The sequence below is a fragment of the Tursiops truncatus genome, chromosome 14 (genome assembly GCF_011762595.2).
Source record: "Tursiops truncatus isolate mTurTru1 chromosome 14, mTurTru1.mat.Y, whole genome shotgun sequence".
NCBI lineage: Eukaryota > Metazoa > Chordata > Mammalia > Artiodactyla > Delphinidae > Tursiops > Tursiops truncatus.
In genome coordinates this window covers 69,883,432-69,898,927 of record NC_047047.1, presented here as the reverse complement: position 1 = coordinate 69,898,927, position 15,496 = coordinate 69,883,432, and the positions used below count along the sequence as shown (strand labels likewise).

The window sequence follows — 15,496 nt, the reverse complement described above, 5'->3', positions numbered from 1 at the left end:
GGATTTGTTTAGAAAGACTTGTAATGTCCTTTGACCAGTTTAATGATCCTCATTCTAAGTTTTTAACTGCACTACCATTCTTGAATTAGAACAGGTTCATTAATTCCACAAATTAACCTTTTAAAAGGTTAATATTTGTATACCTACTGTGTATACCTACTGTGTGCCCGTTAAAAAATATACACCTGGCATCTTACAGTATAGTGAGGGAGACTGGTGGTAAACACAATCACACAAACAAATATGTAAATAAAAACAGTGAAAAATGCTAAGAAGAAAAAGTAGAAAGTGCTATGAAAGTGTCATGGAGGGCTGATTTTGATTATGGGCTAAGAGAAGTAGAATTTTAGTTAAAGCTTGAACAATGAATAGGAACTGAGCAGGTGAAGAAGGTAGGAGGGATTATCCACAGCAGAGAATAGTAGTGAAGGCCTTGGAGTGGGGAAAAAAGATTGGGGAATAGAGAGGAACTGAGGATGGATCAGTGTGGCTAAAGTGCAGTGTGCTGTGAGGAGAGGTGGCTATGTCATGAGTTTTGGATTTTGTTATATGTGAGATAAAACTTCATGGAAGGAGTGTAAGCAGGAATAGGGTAGCGGATTTGTATGTCTGTGGATTGATGATTTATTTTTGAAATAGACTAGATGGGGCTTGGTGATTAACATATTATAGGTTGTGAGAGTGGAAAAGATTTCAAGGGTGACATCTGAGTTTCTGGTAGCAGCAGTTGGGTGGGTGTGAGGTGCCTTTTTTTTTTTTTTTTTTTTGGTGTGGGGGATAGGGAAGAGTCAAGGAAAAGGAAAACGGAGTTTAGTTTGTAACTCCTTAATAAATAGGCAGATGCTTGCAGGAATGGAGCTTAGAGTAGAGCATTAAAAATAATAGGAGCATTCTTTTGAGAATAGCTTGTCTCCAAAATAGATGTGTTTATACTATATCCAGAATTATTAGTATTAAAATCCACTAGTCTAGGCTTTTCAGTGTTTATCTCTTTAATGTAAATGTAAAAGTAGACGTACGAGTCATTAATATTTTAGATTCAGTAGTTGATATGCAGGCAGTTAAACACACAGTTTTGGTTTTAAGGTTATAATCTGCCTTTTTTTTTTTAGAGGAGAGCAAGAAATAGAAATTAAGATACAACAAAGTATTCAGGAATTGGCTTCTTACTGTACTTTAAAAAAATGATTTTTTTAATCTTTAAAACTTAGAATGTAAGTATTAGTATCTCCGTAGAAGCAGAATGAGAGTTAAAAACAAAAGCCATATGAAGGTACATACAGTTCCCTGAATATGTATTACTGAAACGAATAATTAAAGAAATGCATGATACCTTAGTCTGGCAAAAACTAAGGGAAAATATGATGGCTGCCATCATTTATTAGAAAGGGAGCTGCTGAGTTGAACAGATATTAAACTTGGTTGGCTATGGTCTATTTATTAATCAAACACTTCACAGTGTTTACCATGTGCCACACTGTCCTAAATAACTTAAGTATATTAAACGTTTAGTCTCCTAACAACTCTTGAGTAGGTACAAGTATTATCCTGCATTTTGTAGTTGAGGAAACTGATGCATGGAGAGGTTAAGGTCAGAAAGTTGGTAATGGAGTTGGGCTCTGCAGTCCATACTTTAAACTATAATGCATTACTACCTGGGTTGTAAGAAGGGAATGTGGTTGGCTTTAGGCAGATGAGGATAGCTAAAGCTCAGTTCATTTATTTCACAAGTGTGAGGTTTTACTGTATCAATACACTAGAGTTTACTAATCCCTGCTATTAATGATGGGCATCTAGGTTGTTCCTGTTTTTTGCTCTTAGACACATTGCTAACATGAACAGTTTTCTTCATATCTCTTGTTGCATATGTGCATGAAGAATTTCCTTGGGGTCACGGTTCTCTTTAGTGCTGCTTCACGGTAGAATTCTTGCCACTTACCAAGATCTGTTTCCCAGCTAGTGTCCCTTTGGAACTCTTGCTCTTACCATAGAGCAACATTTTTCATATCTTTCCAACATAATACAATTTTATCTTCAAACAACACCCATGAATTTACCCAGATTTTTAAGACACCCCAAAAATTGTGTGCAGAGATAAGTATTTTTCTGGAGAGAGATTGCAAGGTTTTCATAAAAGCATTTTGTAATCCTAAGAACAATGAAGTCAGCCTTCTAAAAATTAAAGATTAACAAGGAAAATTAAGTAAATATTGTCATTCTATTAAAAAAAAGTTCTGTCTTTAAAGTCTTCATTTTCTTCTAGACCTCTTCATAGATAGTGTTAATAAGAAAAAGCAACTACATACTATAGAGAAGTCAAATAAATACATATTTTTAATTTTTTTAACACTAGTAAGGATGGCTTGATTTCAAATTTTATTTAGATCATTTTTGTCTTTGATTTGGAGAGTCTGACTCTTGTGTCATCACTAATAGGAAAGTAAGTAGCATCATTTTTTTCTTCATTCTTTCAAAAATCTTTCAGTCTCCCAAGGAAAAAAGACTTATTTCTTCATACAATTTTTTAAGTGCCTTTTTCTTTCTTAAAGTTTATTTGGGGTAGAATTCATAAGAAAACAGATGTTACTATAGAATCTTAAGTCCATTTAACCAAAATAATTTATAATTGCCACTAATGTTAATGGTTTATTTATGACAATCTACTATAGGATGACTTGACAGCAGAGCTAAACTAAGCTATTAATCCCAGCACACTGGGCGTTTTGGCTAACGTTATCCCTTTCTCTCCTCATCAAAAAGTATATCATAAAGAAGGAAAGTTAAAGTAACTTTATAATAAAGATAACCTTCAATCTGCGCTAATTTTATTAAAGTAATTAATCTATAAACGTTGTAATTTTAACTGTTATTAGTAACAAGTTCCTTTCATCACACTTTACAGTTAATGTATGTGGGAGAGAAAATCTACTGCCCTTAGAGGTTTGAGAGTTTCTTTTATTTCCTTACAGAAAAGAGAGCATTAGACCACAGCTTCTTTTGACACTCAGCAACTGTTACCTTATGAGATAATGGAAGATGGATTGTTTTTTCCTGCTTTCCCAAAGTCACAGTCCGTGATATCAGCTACCAATAGGTGTATGGAGAAGTGTTCCATTGGTCTAAAGCTGACTCTTTTTCTGAACTTTCCTGATTAACTGTTGCATAGGACTTGCTGCCTATCGTTAATTCTGTTTCTGGCAGATAATTCTTGATATTATTGAGTAATTTCAATTGCTAATTGGTTCTTGAGGATGTCAGGATGGTGGATTTTAAAATTCTCAAAAAGATTAAGGCGTTAATAACATACTTGAAACAAAACCTTAAAAAGATTACAAAATAACAGGAAGATTAAAAATAAATAAAATATTAAAAATAGTATCATAGTATTTGATTCCAAAGAAATTAATAGGTTGAGCACACATTTAATATTGTTCCCACCCCAAACCATAGTTTAGTTGAACAACAACCAAAATAAGGTCAACAAGGGTTGTTGTTGTTTTTAGTCATAAATCAAGAGATGTAGGGAAATGGGAGAAAATACAGCAAAATTTTCGAGGCTGGAAAACAGCTAGAATAGTGAACAATCTTATTAAACCTAAGAAAACTATGTTTTAAGTGGAGAAAGCTAAGGACCAATTGAATTTGTACTGGTGACTCTTCAAAGGGCCCAGGCAGTGGTAGTATTGTGTACTTCTGGAAGTGGAGGCGAAGAAGGGAAGGGGATTAAAATAAGGAGGATTATTTAAAAACTAAGAAACAGATGCCTGGGTCTCGTCTATTCTTTGCCACTGTACTACTGCACTGCTCCCATCTTGACAGATGGGAGCCTTGAAGTTTATTCTCTAGCTTAAAACAGAGGACTAGTGAACACCAGGCACACTGAAGGGGGAGGGGGATTAGATGAGCATTGGCATTTTGAATGCTGAGAACTCTTGCTCTCATCTCCATTACTGGCTTCCCAAACTGAGTCCTTTATCCTCCAGGCAGGAAACAGGAAGAATCTTCTGTGAAGAATCTGACCATCCCAAGAAGAAAAACCTAAAGTCAAAAAGGAACTGTACTCTAGTTGGTAAAATTGTTTCTTACAGGGGTACAGGTTAACAATTCTGAAACTACTTTATATGTATACAGGTATTGAACTAATAAGTAAATAAGTGGTAGATAATGGGAACCAGGTTTCTCATATCAGTATTTGTGCCCTAACAGAGGGCCTGGCCAGATTGCCGTATAGTGAACGTCACAGTCAGTAGCCCCATGTACATGATTAGAGCTTTCAGTAAACTTTTTATATCCAAACAACTAAATAAATACCATCAGGCATCTAAGGAAAGCATCTACTGTGACTAGCAGGAATGAAAATAAACAAATAGAAAATACAAACAACTTGGAGAAAATAGACTATGCAGCCGAGAAAATTTTATGTATATGCACACATACATATATGTACACATCCAGCTGTATATAGATGTACATATATGCATATACCATATATACACATACATACATATCATATGTGTGTGTATAAAACAGCTGCAGAAAGTTGGGATGCTACATCTGTAAAGCAGAAATAGGGTATTTTAGAAAGAACATTCGGAGAATGAAGAATTCTTATAAATTAAGAATATATAGCAGAAAAAAAAACTCAATAGAGGTTTGGGTAATGAGTTGAGGAAAATTTTTTAGAAAGTAAAGCAAAGAGGCAAAGAAATGATAAACAGATTATAAAAGAAAATAAAAAGAAGGGTCCAGGAGGGTCAACTTCCTATTATTAGGAGTTCCAAAGAGAGAACAGAATAAATGAAGGGAAAGAAAAGAATAAATAGTATAATCCAAGAAAATTTCCCAGAACTGAGACAAAGTACCTATTGAGTACCCAGTATAATGGATGAAAAGAGACTAACACCAGTTGAAATAATAGGATATCCAAATAGCCAGCTGTGATGCTCAGTCTCTATAATATTCAGGGAAATGCAAATTGAAATGAGATCCCATTTTCATCTGTTAGACTGGTTAAAAAATAAAGTCTGACAATATCAAGTGTTGGAAAGAATATGGGTGCAAATGGTTCTCTTACACACTGCTAGTGGGAATGTGAAACAATCATTTGGGCAATCAATTTGACAAATGGTGAGTAGAGCAGAAGATATGCAAATACTACAACTCAGAAATTCCACTTCTGGATATTACCATTAGAAATTCTTGCACATGTGCATATGAAAATATGAAAGAGAAGCCATGTACAAGAACACTCATTGAGGCATTATTTATAATAATGAAAATTTAGACAACTTAAATACATGAATGACTGGGCTGAGATGTGGTATATTCACATGTACATATGAATGAAACACACACACACCTCAGCAGGGATAGAGCTCCAAAACAATATAATGCATGAAATCAGCAAAATGCAGAATATGTACAGTTTAAACATGTATATTTTAAAGCATAAAACATCAGTGTACATTGTTTATGGATGGATATAAAAAAATTGACCAGAGGATATATACTAAATTCATGATGATGGTTATCTCTTTCAAAAGGCGTCAGAGTGAAAAGAGTGGGCTTTGTGTGAGTGTGGGGCCTTTTGATTTTTGGTAATACTTCATTTCTTTAAAAAGAAAATAAATATATCAAAAATGTTTACTGTTACACTTATTGGTAGTAGATCCATAGATACTCCTTTGTTCTGTTTCTCTATGTATTTTAAAATTCTGACCCTGTACCTCTGCCTAACTCCAAAATAACAAAGGAGGAATGTTTGATAGATTTCCTTTATTACTCTATGTGTTAAGTGCTATAGGTACTCTTCTTTCACCTTGCTTCCTCGTCTGGTTCTTAAATCAGATTGAATATAAGAGGTTAATAAACTGAATAATTTAATAAATTAAATTAAAGGAATTGAGGTGCTGCATTAGCCAGCATTTGTGCCAGAACTGGAAGCAGATAATGAAGACAGAAAGGCCTTACCCATGAGGAGAGAATTGGAACAAGTAATGGGAAGCCTCCAGGCATGAGGATCTCCTAGGAGTTTGTACCATCCATATCAGGTCTCCTGCTTTGGGTTCCTGGAGGTGAGGGGGTGTGAGAAAAGACTTAAAATACTGAGCTCTGGATAGCACAGATAATACATAATAAATACTAGGAGTTATATTTTAAGAATAGTGAGCTTACTGATCTCATAATGCCAAACATCAGATCATCAGCACTGCTCTCTTTTTCTCCCTATTTCTTCGTATTCCTCCTGTCTTCTTTGGTTCTCTGTGTATCACCTGTCTCTTGATTTCCATATTTTTTTTTAATTAAAAAAATTTTTTTTTTTTTGCGGTACGCGGGCCTCTCACTGTTGTGGCCTCTCCCGCTGCGGAGCAGAGGTTCCGGGCGTGCAGGCTCAGCGGCCATGGCTCACGGGCATGGCTCACGGGCCCAGCCGCTCTGCAGCATGTGGGATCTTCCCGGACCGGGGCACAAACCCATGTCCCCTGTATTGGCAGGCAGACTCTCAACCACTGCACCACCAGGGAAGCCCCATATTTTTCACTTCTCATTGTCTACATATCTTTTTGGACTATGGATTTATCTTGTGCTTTTCTGTCTTCATGCAGTCCCTGAGTGACTATTTTCAGCCTCCCCCTCAGCATCATTCCTGTATTCCCGTTTGGCCTTGAATCATCAGGACCCCCTAAATCATTAGCAGGATCCATCTGGCTTCAGTTACTGCCTGACTTTGAAAAAGTACCTGTAAAAACTCTTAGGTTTTATAGAAGAGAGTGGCATTATTTCACAAAGATTATACCTGTAGCCTTAACTACACAAATGATTTTTGAGTAGTGCTCTTCCTTGAAAGTCAGAAAATGACAGAACCTGGGTTTGTGGTTGACTAAATGAACAATGCCATCTTTGCCATAGTCAGTTACTACTTACCAATTCTTAAGCAAATTTACCTAGGAACAAATTCAAAGATACAGTGCTTCACAGATGAAAGAACACAAAGTATTAATTAGGAGGTATCTTATCACCCAAGAAATGTCTTGGGGACTTAAGTTGATTACAAATGCAAATAAACTAGATATTATACAGTGAGAACAACCCAACTAAATATAATGTAAGTTGGGCTAACCTAACTATAAATTCCTTTCTTTAATAGTTTAAACTATGTCATTATGAAGAACTAGTCCAAGTTTTTTTGAGTTTTTGAATTGTGGGTTTAAATCAAGGAAAAAGGGAAAGAAAATCTTGAAAATACAAAAAGCACTCTGTTTAATTTAGAGGGACTATAATAGGTAAGCACTTTTGGATCCAGGTCATAGGATCATCCAATTTTCTAACATTAGATAGACATGCCACTTTAATGCGGAATTCAGCATTGGGGGGAATCATGATGTAGAGAAAACGTAGTCTTTATTTAAAAAGGAAAAGCCTAAAACAAGCATCAGAAAACCCACATTATAAATATATTATAAAATAAAATAAAAAAGATTTATATTCATTGATTGTAAAATGCACTAGATATGTAAAAAGTAAACCACTAATTTTATTTTTGAGTATTATATGAATTAATTTGGGGGAGAATTTACATCTTAATGCTATTGAGTCTCAGTGAACCCATGAAAATATTCAGTCACTCTTTTTTTTAGTCTTTTGTAATTTCAGAAATGTTTTATAATTTTAAGTGTATAGGTCTTACCTATATTTTGTTAAATTAATTCCTAAGTATTTTATGTTTTTTGATGCTATTATAAATTGTTTTGCACTTCCAGTTGTTTACTGTGGTTATATAGAAACACAATTGATTTTTGTATACTCACCTTGTGTCTTACAGCTTTGTCAAATCCCTTATTCTAGTAATCATTTTTCAGATTCCTTAGATTTATGTACCGACATTTTTTAATTGAATAAAGACAATTTTAGTTCTTCCTTTCTAAGCTTCCTTCTATTTGTTTTTCTTGACTTATTGCACTGATTAGGACCTCCAGTACGTCTATTACAATAATGAAGAGAAGTGGTTAGAGTGAACATTCTTGCCTTGTTCCCAATATTAGGAGAACTCCCAATATTTCACCGTTGTACTGAATACTAGCTGTAGGTTTTTCATGGATCCTCCTTATCAGATTGAAGGAGTTACCTTTAATTTTTAGCTTGCTGAGAATTTTATCATGAATGGGTGCTGAATTTTGTCAGATGTTTTTCTGTACCTATTGAGATATTTATATGCTTTTTATTCTGTTAATGGCATATCATCCTTATATATTGCTGGATTTAATTTGCTATTTTGTGTCTACATTCATGAAACTGATTTTCTTTTCTAGTAATATCTTTGGCAAGTTTGGTATTAGGGTTTTGCTGGCCTAGTAAAACAATTGGGGTGTATCTGCCTTTTATTTTCTGGAAAGTGTGCACAATTATTATTATTACTTCTTTAAATGTTTCATAGAACCCACCAGTGAAGCCATCTAGGCCTGGAGTATTGTTTTGTTTTAATTACAAATTAATTTCTTTAGTAGATAACATTCTGTTCATTTTTGTGGTTTTAATAATTTATATTTTTCAAGGAATTTTTCACTTCATTGCAGTTACTGAATTGATTTGCATTATGTGGTTTAGAACATTATATTTGTAGGACATGAAGTGATAGCTGTCCATTTCTGACATTGGTACTTTGTGTTGTCTTTCATTTTTCTTGATCATTCTTGCTCAAGTATTAATAATTTTTTTATCTTTTCAAAAAGTCAACTTTTGATTTTAATTTTTTTCAGTTGTCCAGTCTTCATATTGGGTATTGTTTTGACTTCAAGTTCACCGACTTGTTTTTGTGCCATCTCAAATCTTCTATTAAGCTTGTCCAGTGAATTTTAAAATTTCCATGTTGAACTAGTTCTTGAATTTTCATTTACTTCTATTTTATAGTATCCATTTGCTACAAGTATTTCTCATCTGTTCACTTATTATTATAACATCCTGATCATACTCATAATAACTGCTTTAACATCATTATCAGTTAATTTCAACTAATCATCTTATGGTTTCTATTGACCCCCCCTTTTTTTTCCTGATCTTGAGTTACAATTTCTAGCTTCTTTGCATGTTTAGTAATTTTTTATTGTATACTGGGTATTGTAGATAATATTGTGGATTATCTTTTTCTGAAGAGTATTGATTTTTGTTCTAGTAGACAACTAAATTACTGGCTGGTAAATATACACTTACTGTACAATCCAGTTGCATTTATGGGTGTCTGTTTATTTACTTATTTATTTGGTTGCATCGGGTCTTAGTTGTGGCACACAGGCTTTCTAGTTGTGGCACTCGGGCTCCAGAGCGCGCAGGCTCAGTAGTTGCGGTGCAACTTGTAGTTGCCCCGCAGCATGTGGGATCTTAGTTCCCTGACTAAGGATCAAATCCGTGTTCCCTGAATAAGAAGGGGGGTTCTTTACCACTGGACCACCAGGGAAGTCCCCATTTCTGGGTGTTTATCCTAGAGACGTGAAAATTCATATTCACACAGAAACCTGTACACAAATATTTATAGCAGCTTTATTCATAATAACCCCAAATTGAAAACAACCCAAACGTACTTCAACAGGGAATGGTGAAAAAGAAACTATGGTACCTTCAAACCATGGAGCAATAAAAAGCAACGAACTATTTGTATATGCAACATGTTGGATGGATCTCAAGGGCATTAGACTGAGTGAAAAAAGCCGGTACAAAATGTTTCCATACTATTCGATTCAATCTTTGTAATATTCTCAAAGTGACAAAATTATAAAAATAGAGGGCAGATAAGTAGTTGCTAGGAGTTAAGAAAAAGGGAGTGAGGAGTGTATGATTATAAACAGCAAAAGGGAATCTCATTTGTGGTATGGTTATATAGGGGTATTTGGATCAACCAAGGATTTGAGGAAAATCTGCATACAGAATTAAGGTCCCCCACCCCCTTACTGTACTGCCCTTCCTACCATGATTTTCTCCTCCTATTATCTAGCATTCTGTCAGCTCTGAACTACATTCTCTAATGCCTCAAGCCAGTGAGACAGTGGTTTTCTCCCTTAGGTCTAGCCTCCCAGTAGTACTTAAGGGGTATACTGGGAAGAGTTCTCTTAAGGGAAAGTCTTATAAGTATAGATCTTATTCAGTATGATTCCTTTCTTGCAGTGATCAAATTCCCTATGTTTCTGCCTGCTTTTAGTCACTTTTCAGTGTCTTTGAGTAATTTTTATTTTGTCCAGAGTTAATCATCGTTATCTGTGGGCAAGTTAGTCCAATACAAGATAGTTCATCTTTACTGGAACCAGAGCTCAATGAATTTTATTTTTAGGTATTAGGAATATATTTTGTAAACTTTTTCAATAAAAATTTTGAAAGTTAAGTATCATAGTAACTTTAATACATAGAAGTATTACAGAAATGAAAGAAGGAATTAAGTGCAAACTGAAAACATTAAAAATCAGAATGTATAGGTAAAAAGAAAGATAAACATACAAATGCAGCCAGAAAAAAATTTTAAAAGACATATAAATGGACCTGTCAGGAGATTAAGGGCAGAATGCAATTATGTATTACTCAAGCAGCAGTCTTAAATAAGAATATATATTCAGGTACCAGAAGGACTTCAGTTGTAAAATCAGATCTTCATCCATTGTCTTTTGGAAGTGTTTTTCCATTTGGCCTGAAAAGTTGTATTTTCTTTTTTTTAACCGAGCATTTCTGACCTTTATTATTTCTTAGAGAATAAAATGACAGTCTAACCTCCCTTCTGCTTTTGTTTTTTTCTTCTCCTTTGTTTTAGTTGTTTGCATAATTGGCCTTAGAAGAGGTAAGAGTGAAGAGACTCGAGCCATCTCTGGAAAATACCTTTCCCCCATTCCATTGGAAGCTACCCTCTGGAGCACCAGATTTGACCATATATGTTCTGAGGACTCACTATGAACAAAGAAGTCTCCCAGGTAGGAATTGTAGCTCTGTTTTTAAAGAGCTTTGTTTCTGCAAAAGTATGGTGTGAAAATGATTACTTGTTGACTCTTATTTTTTATGGAAATATGTCTTTGATCTGAGAAGCTTCAAGGTTATTCTAAAATATGTGCTGACATTCCTAAATGAAAATGTTAGAAAAGTTATAGATGATACTTTGTAAACCACTGTAATGCACATTGAAATTAATACTGGTTCAGATCAGTATCTTACTATGAAACCCTCAAGTCCTTACTGAATTAAAAATGGCAGCACACACTACTATATATAAAATAGATAACTAATAAGAACCTGCTGTATTGCACAGAGAACTCTACTCGATACTCTGTAATGGCCTATATGGGAAAAGAATCTAAAAAAAAAAAAAAGAATGTATATATGTACATGTATAACTGATTGCTGTACACCTAAAACTAACACAACATTGTAAATCAACTATATTCCAATATAAAAATTTTTTTAAATGGCAGGGGAAAAACTATACTGAACCATCCCCAGATTTGGTCTATACATTTTTTTTTAACATCTTTATTGCAGTATAATTGCTTTACAATGGTGTGTTAGTTTCTGCTTTATAACAGAGTGATTCAACTGTACATATACATATATCCCCATATCTCCATTTCTATTATAATCCAGTCATTAAATCTGTTTACATCTAGCGTCCATTCTGTACATTTGAGCAGTTTTAAATTGTTGTTTTCTAAGAGTTTGTGAGCTAACTGAAGGAATAGAACTAGTGTATCCATGAATATGACAATGGTCATAGCAACCTATAGTGAGAAAAATAAACATGTACCAAGCCGAGACTAGAAAGTTGAAGAGTAATCAGAAACTGGTAAACCAAGTAAGGGGAAGACTTCCAGCAGGAAGTTTTAATTGAATTATAACATATATAAATAAAAATCATAAATTTTAAGGGTATAACTCTTTTAATTTTATTTTTGGCTGCGTTGGGTCTTCGTTGCTGCGTGCAGGCTTTCTCTAGTTGCAGGGAGCGGGGACTACTCTTTGTTATGGTGCACGTGCTTCTCATCGCGGTGGCTTCTCTTGTTGTGGAGCACTGGCTCTAGGTGTGTGGGCTTCAGTAGTTGTGGCACAAGGGCTCAATAGTTGTGGCTCGCATGCTCTAGAGTGCAGGCTCAGTAGTTGTGGCACATGGGCTTAGTTGCTCCACGGCATGTGGGATCTTCCCAGACCAGGGCTCGAACCCGTGTCCCCTGTATTAGCAGGCAGATTCTTAACCACTGTGCCACCAGGGAAGCCCTAAGGGTATAACTCTTGAGTTATCATGTACTGAATGTATTTGTGTAAATGCCATCCAGGTTAAGAAGTAGAACAATATCAGTATCCCAGTAAACCCCCCTCATCTCTGACTCATTGCACACCCACCCACTTTTAAAAAAAAATAAATTTATATATTTATTTATTTTTAGCTGTGTTGGGTCTTCGTTGCTGCGCCCAGGCTTTCTCTACTTGCAGCAAGTGGGGGCTACTCTTCGTTGCAGAGCACGGGCTTTAGAATATATATGCAGGCTTCAGTAGCTGTGGCACGTGGGCCCAGTAGCTGTGGCTTGCAGGCTCTAGAGTGCAGGCTTAGTAGTTGTGGCACACGGGCTTAGTTGCTCCACAGCATGTGGGATCTTCCCGGACCAGGGCTCGAACCCCTGTGCCCTGCATTGGCAGGCGGACTCTTAACCACTGAGCTACCAGGGAAGCCCACCCACCCACTTTTAAAGGAGGAGACAGTTGTCACCCTGGAGTGATCGCTGTCAATTTGGAGGGTGGGGTTTAGCAATCATAGAAGTTAAAGGCAATTAAATTTGGTTGGCTGACAACCAATGCCTGTGTTTGGAATAAATAATGAATTTGGGAGACGGAGGCAAGACTATGAATTGGCAGAGAACTTTAAAGCAAGGACTGGTGGTGCAGCATGATTTGAGAAGATACTCATTTGATCCTACTACCTCTCTCTTTAAAACCTCATTGGTTTCCGGAACGAACATGTTCCAGATTTATGGCTTTTATTAACTGGTGATACATTGTATTTATTAACTGAAATTTTCTGTTGTTTGAAATCAGACTGTTGATTCTCCTTAAGGAGAGAGAAGTTAATAAGCATTCTGATTATTAAGAAAAAAGTTTTGCAGAGTAGGATATATTATAATTAAGAGAAATTTTAGTCATGTAGGAGAGTCCTCTCTTTAAGAGTTTTTAGACAGAAATGTTCATACCTCGACTTTATGAAAGAGAAAGGGAGAGAAAATAGAATAATCTAGTGATTGAACTCTGGGCTGGGTGTCTTTTTCTTTAACTCATTGTTCAGTGAGTGACTGTGAGAAAGTCATGTTTTCTTCATGTCACAATGAAAGTTTTTATCTTTTATATTTCTCCTTAACATTTATTCAAACCAACTTTAAACATACCAAATAGCTGCAAGATTTGTAGATTGCACACCTATGTGCCCATTGCCCAGTTTCACCAGTTGTAAACATTTTGTTACATTTGCTTTCTCTCTCTCTGTATGTATTTACTACTACTTCTCCTGCCCCTCCCCCTCCATCACCACTATGATGATGATGAATCACAGTTGAGAGTAAGTCGTAGACATTTATGATCTTTTACTCCTAATGTCTCCTACTTAACCACAATATAATAATCAAATTCAGGAAACTTAACATTTTCATTATTATTATCTAATATATGGTCTATATTACAGTTTAGTCAGTTGTCTAATCCAGAATCATACATTGCATAATTGTCACATCTCTTTGGTTCCTTTAACCTGGAATAGTTTACACCTTTTCTTTGTCTTCCATGATATTGACATTTTGAAAAAGTATAGGCCAGCTGTTTTGTACAGTGGCACTCATTTTGAGCTTGTCTGTCTCCATCTATGTTCCTTTCTAAAGAGACTATGATATGGGACTTTGGAGATTCATGGTTTTGTTACTGAGAATCTTATCCGGTAGAATGAAGCCCATGAAGATTTTTTTCAGGAGAAAGTCTGTTAAAACAATTTTATGTATGTGTGCATATGTATACATATAATCTTAGAATCCAAGATTTATAAACTTTTGGACAAATTAAAGGCAGAACTTTAGATTTTGAAGGAATAGTACATTTACATTTTAAGGTGAATCACATCTTATAAGAAATAATTGGTTTTATTTGTAATGACCATAGAAGATAAGTCAGGATTAGGTATATGATTAATTTTATTTATTGCTATGTGATGTTTGGATGAAGAGTTAGAAAGATTCTCTGTTCATGTGTTTGAGAACTTTGTAAATAACCACCCAGTATTTTTAGATGTGGTATAACTTAATGTCAACTTTTCTGAAGACTTTCCTAATGAAGAAGCATTAGGTAAAAGCAAAATTTAGAATCTGTTGTTGACTTTTCTACTCATCAGTATGTAAGGTTAGGTTATATAGGTTAGTTATATAAGTTAAAACATAGCCAGATTCTGGAACCAAATTACCTAAGAATTGGTAATTTGATTTCTACCTCTGCTACTTATGATGTTGGGCAGATTAAGTAACCTCTCTGTGCCTTGGTTTCCTCATCTCTAAAATGGATTATAATACTACATACCTCATATCTTATGAGTACATGAATTAGTAAGGTTTATAAGTAAATACTATGTTAGATGCTTAGAATGGCACATAGTAAATCCTATAAAAGTGTTAGTCATCATCATTGTTGTCACCATCAGCCCATAGGTTCTCTATTAGTAAGATAAAACCATTGAACTCAGTCAGTGATTCTGTAAAGTGGAGATAATAATAATACACACTTCATAGGGCAGTTGTGAGGAATCAATGAGTTCATATATGTGAGATACATAAACACACAATATATATTATTACATTGTCATATCCTTTAATTGAATACATATTAATGGGCCTACGTTTTTCTGTGAACCTTTTTATTATTTTGTTCCTCTCAAATTCTTTTTTACTACTAACTTTATACTGTAAAAGTGGAAATAGGCAGGACAGGCATTTTGTATGTGCTAAGTAGTCTATAGTCAAAAAGTTGAGAAGCACTGTATGAGATGACAATTGTTAGGGTCCCTCTTCTGAAATTTTATAAGTCTGAGTCTCCAGTTTAAAATTTATAAGCATGATTTTCATAGTTATTATTTTATTGAGAACACTGGAAAGTGAAATTTAAGTTTCACTTGTTTAGAGTTAGTCTTTAGTTGGGTATTACACTGGAAGGGGTATAGCTAGATAAATTAGTATTTTATTGAGGAGATACTGATGCTGTTTAACCAGCTATTCACCTGAGATGCTTGGGAATTTTTTTTTTTTTTCATTTTTTCAATGGGTATCAATAAAGTTTTTACCAAATATAAATGAATCAAGTAAGATGACTTAGGTTTAAAGCTGGGCTTTTAAAAATGCATCTCCTTTCTATAAATGTGAGCAATGAAGATTGTAGCTAGAGTTGTATTGTGATTTAATTTATGTCCCTTCCCCTCCTGCTGGGGAGATGATCCTGAAATTAACTGAAGGTT

General features: G+C 34.9%; 1 protein-coding gene across 8 annotated transcripts in view; it reads left to right on the top strand.

Annotated features, from left to right (window-relative positions):
* Nucleotides 1-15,496, top strand: part of NCOA1 (nuclear receptor coactivator 1) — a 260,501-nt gene that overhangs the window by 132,647 nt on the left and 112,358 nt on the right. For all 8 annotated transcript variants that reach the window (XM_073791697.1, XM_073791698.1, XM_019943146.3 and 5 more), the window contains one exon: nucleotides 10,790-10,946. The gene's annotated coding sequence lies outside the window, so the exon portion shown is untranslated. The remainder of the gene's footprint in view (nucleotides 1-10,789; nucleotides 10,947-15,496) is intronic.